Source organism: Cygnus atratus, chromosome 6 (assembly GCF_013377495.2).
Source record: "Cygnus atratus isolate AKBS03 ecotype Queensland, Australia chromosome 6, CAtr_DNAZoo_HiC_assembly, whole genome shotgun sequence".
In the NCBI taxonomy this organism is placed as follows: Eukaryota; Metazoa; Chordata; class Aves; order Anseriformes; family Anatidae; genus Cygnus; species Cygnus atratus.
In genome coordinates this window covers 15771539-15776777 of record NC_066367.1, presented here as the reverse complement: position 1 = coordinate 15776777, position 5239 = coordinate 15771539, and positions in this window count along the sequence as shown.

Here is a 5239-nt window from a genome sequence, read left to right as displayed (position 1 = left end):
GCTGCGCGACGGGAACGGTAGTTCTGTGGGCATGTGGCGCGGCCGCCATCTTGAGGGCCGGGCCGCTGGGCTGGCTGCGAGCAGGGCAGAGGGTGGCTGAGGGAATTAGCGCCGTCTTCGTCCGTGCTTTTGTTGTTCAGGCTGTTATTTTGAATAAAAAATGGTTGTAGGGACTGTTGCAGGAAAAAAAAAAAAAAAAAAGCAATAACAAAATGGGAAGTAAACTGATACAGCACTTCCTGAGTTCATTTGTCCATAGTAGGCCTGTTGCTCCTATCAGCCCATCTGGGACTCAGAAATGCTGATGTGAATGTGTCACAGGAAAAAAAAAAAAAAAAAGAAAACATAGAGTCATAGAATCATTAAGGTTGGAAAGACCTCCAACATCATCATGTCCAATGATCACCCTACTACCAATGTCACCCACCAAGCCATGTTTAGTGTAGGCACCACATCCAACCTTTCCTTGAACAACCCCAGGGACGGTGTGACTCCACCACCTCCCTGGGCAACCTGTTCCAATGCCTGACTGCTCTTTCTGAGAAGAAATGTCTCCTAATTACCAAGCTGAACCTCCCCTGGTGCAAATGAAGGCCATTCCCTCTAGTCCTATCGCTAGTTATCTGTGAGAAGAGACTGACCCCCAGCGCCACACACCTTCCTTTCAGGGAGCTGTAGAGAGCAATAAGGTCTCCCCTGAGCCTCCTCTTCTCCAGACTAAACAACCTCACTTCCCTCAGCCTCTCCTTACAGGACTTGTGTTCCAGGCCCTTCACCAGCTTCGTAGCCCTTCTCTTGATACGCTCCAGAGCCTTGATGTCCTTCATGTACCCAGGGGCCCAAAGCTGAAAACAGTACTCGAGGTGCGGCCTCACCAGAGCTGAGTACAAGGGGACAATCACCTCCCTGGTCCTGCTGGTGGCTACACTATTCCTGATACAAGCCAGGATGCCATTGGCCTTCTTGGCCACCTGGGCACACAGCTGGCTCATGTTCAGGCGAGCGTCAACCAACACCCCCAGATCCTTTTCCTCTGCACAGTTTCCAGTCACTCTGCCCCAAGCCTATAGCATTTTCTGGGGTTGTTGTGGCCAAAGTGCAGGACCCGGCCCTTTGCCATGTTGAACCTCATCCCATTGGCCTCTGCCCATTGATCCAACCTGTCCAGGTCCCTTTGCAGGGCCTTCCTACCCTCTGGCAGATCGACATTTCCCCCCAACTTGGTATTGTCTGCAAACTTCCTGAGGGTTCACTCAATTCCCTCATCCAAATCATCAATAAAGATATTAAAAAGGATAGGCTCCAATACTGATGCCTGTGGAACAAGGGTCAAACAAATTTCCAAGGTTCCTGTCTGAACAAATGAAGTACAAATAAAATAAATAAATAAAATAAAATTTAATTAAAAAAAAAAAAACACTTCCCCTAAGGGGAAGAGAATTGGTCCAAAGTGTTCCAGCATCACTGTAAAATGTGTGACAGTGTGATACATACATCCTTTCAACAAAACCTGTATCTGCAGCATGCATGTCTGTCACTTCAATAGGAGCTGCGGCTGAAACATCACCTGAAATATGTCAAGGACATGCACTACGTAATACGTTATACCATTTTGAGTGCTTTTGAGTGCTGTTCATTAGAGGGGTTTTTTGGCTGCTGAAAGTTTGAAGTAGCAGAGCATCACTGATTAATGGGGAGTCTGGCTCATTATAGGCCCAAGTTTGTTTGGACTGAAAAAGTAATTAAAGGTATAGGGGTGAAAAATAGGAAAATGCTATGTAAGGTCTTAAAATGCTTACAGTTCATTTTCAGCTCTTGTGAGATAATGAAAACAAACTCTTAGAGGACACAGCAAATCAGGGTCAGAAAGGCATTAATTCAGCAGAGCCAGATGGTTTCTGCAGGGACATCTGGAAGTGAGCAGCATGCCGGGAGCCAGCAGGGCAGGAGCTCTGTGGCAGCGCTGCCTACCTGCAGCCTGCCAGTTGTGGTGTGTGCGCCCCTCTGTGTGCACACCTGGTGGGGTGCAGTGTTTTGTAAGGTGGAGACAGTGGCAATGAGGTGGGAGTCGTGTTGGGAAAGCACATGATTTCCTCTTTCAAACAAAATGAAGAAACATATCAACAACAGAGTAATTCTGGTAATCATTTGTGTACTTTGGCCTCATGGTTACAGCCAAGAATAGTGATGGTACTGTCTGCTAGCGCATTGCTCCATCTGAAATTTATTTGACCATGATATCTGTAGACCAGTCTACAAGAGCTGCAGATATTTGCATGCAATATCCCTGTGATGTGTTGGGGGAAGCATGTCATTCTACGTCTTATTCGCATTCCCCTTTTCCTCCTGTTAGAATTGTGCCCATGTTCACACACTGTAGTTGAGGCTGCAAGACAAAGGATGCTTCACTCTCTTGTGTCTGGGTAGTTGTTAAGAATGTGTCCTCCCCTGTGCTGCAGAGTCCTTGTTCTGTCCCAGACACTCAGGGGCAGCTCAGGGCTTCATTTCCGCTTTGTTACGTGATGCTGGAAAGTCTTACGCACCAGACAGCGACAGGATGGGTAAACAGCATGCATGGGGAAAGAAAGTAGAGGTGCATTATTTCCTGAAACATTTGGAAAATGTTATTGAAATGGTGCAGAAAGCCAGTTAATTCAAAGTGCTCCAAAGTACCAAATAAACACTGAAATCAAAATGGTGTACTAAAGAGAAATGAAGGTTTCATTAAAAAAAAAAAAAAAATCACTTTAATAGATAGTTATTGGAAGTTTGACATCATAATATTTATAGTTTAGGTAACAAATTCAAAGCTCCCTACTTTTTCTGGAAAGCATACTTCTCTTTATCTTTTTGCTAGTTTCTAAAAATAACTTACCCTCAGGAATTTCATAATTTTTTCATGTTCACGAGGAATCATGCTTACATCTGATTGCTGGAATAGCTAACTTTTTCTTTTTTTCCTTTTTTTTTTTCCTTTTTTTTTTTTTAAATGACCTTTCAGGACATTCATTTGCTTCTTTCATTATTCAGCAGCCATATTCTTCTGTTAACACTTGATGTATACACGTGTAATTCAGTACTTGTCTTATTGTGGGAATGGTGCAAGGCATCTGCTTTTCAGGAACGGGACATTGATTAAGAAAAGATAGTTACTGAAAAGATGGGGACATTTGTTGCTCTTAATAACAAAGCATACTTAATTTGTGCATGCTCTGTTATATTTGTCATTGCTTAAGTACATGCGTACAGACCACTGGATAAGACTATTAAAAATTAATTGTGCTTACATATTTAACACTTCACATTTTATTCGTTCTCATTAATATGGAAATACAGTATTTATTTTGTGAGAATTCTCTTGAGACAAAGCTATTTGTACTAAAACAAAATGCTTTTTAAATCCCAGTGATGAAAGCAACCTCCTCACTGTGCCCTGAGGATTGCTTTGCAAAATCAGGACTGCAACATGCTCTGCATCCAACAGGAGTGTTCTCCTGCTTGAAGTATGGTGTGGAGCTGGTGAGTTTGCAGAGCTGGGGCCTAATAGTTGCGAATTTGTGAACAGCATGGGCTTCACATGACAACTTTGACTGGAGCCTTATTGCTTAATTGCATGTGGTTTTGTTTTGTTTTGTTTTTTTTACGTTTGTCTTGCGTATTTTCTAAAAAATAAATAATATGTTTAGTTATATAACTAGCAAATGTGACCATAATTATGATTCACTTTAAATAAGGCTTGATTCTACTACCAGGTTCTGTCATGTCAGATGATTACCACTGATATTAGGACATATCACATAAACAAATGTTCTGAAATGCTGTAATTTGGAAGAACCATTCATGCCTGGTATTTATGGTCACACAGTATACAAACATAACACACGCTCAATTAAAAAATATGAAGCTGGTACCTTTTGATTCAAATATAGGAAAATGTTTCAGTCATGCCAACTTTCATGTAGTTGCACCCTATAGTTAAAAGACAAGTAAAAGGCCAATAGCAGGAATGAAGGCTACTTTTTAAATAGGTATTACGTTAAGGAAATGAGAATTTCAATTTTAGACGTAATTAACTGCAACTTAATTATCTGAAACCAGCAGTGTGGCGTACCATATCTCACAGTATTGCTAGAAGAAGTCTGCTTTACCAGCAGCCATCCCTCAAAAATTACCTAAGTCCTTATTCAAGTCCAATTTTAAAACTGTCTGCTAATACAGCTATAATATGCAATTACAGCTGAAAGCAGGAAAGACGCATTCATGACTAGGCCCTGGGCTCATTTCAAAGACAGATTCCAAGACGTTTTGATGAAAACATGAATCCGTAGCAAATGCTATATTGTCATACACATAGAGCTGATAATTCCCATTTCTTAATTATCAAAATTGTGAAGTAACTCAGGAAAGAAAACTGATCAGATAATGAATTGCCAGGTATAATTTCAGTCACAAAATCTACCTATACCAGTGAGGCACCTGTTGGGCCAGACTTAGAAACTTTATGACCAGCATTGAGGAGCTTATCAGACATCTGATTCATACAGGTAAAGTATATGATGTGGAACACCTGATATTCTGCTTTCATTTTAACAGGTATTACAGGCTTAAGACCTCAGCATTCAACACACAAAATCATGACACAGTGAGTGGGGGGACGCTCATTAAATAATACTTAGACTGGTCAAAGTCTAGTTAATTTACTGCAGCAGTTTAAGACTTAGCCACCAAAGTGTAAGCTGTCTGTCCTGCCAAAGACTACTAACCCACAGAAGAGTCAGGGAAAGGGAACATCAGGCCATGCCCGAGATGGCTCAGCATGTATACAGCATTTTAACTCGAACCACTTTAATTTAAACAGTGTTTGCTCTCAAACACTTGAAGAACTTGAACACTTTAATGCACTTGAAGAACACTTGAACACTTTAATGCACTCAAGTCCATGGGCCCCGATGGGATGCATTGATATGTACTGAGGGAGCTGGCAGAGGTGATCGCCAAACCACTCTCTATCATCTTTGAAAGGTCTTGGAGAACAGGAGAGGTGCCTGAAGACTGGAGGATAGCCAATGTCACTCTGGTCTTCAAGAAGGGCAAGAAGGAGGATCCGGGAAACTACAGGCCAGTCAGTCTCACCTCTGTCCCTGGAAAGGTGTTGGAACAGCTTTTTCTGGATACCATCTCCAAGCAATTGGAAGAGAAGAAGGTCATGAGGAGTAGTCAGCATGGATTCACCAAGGGG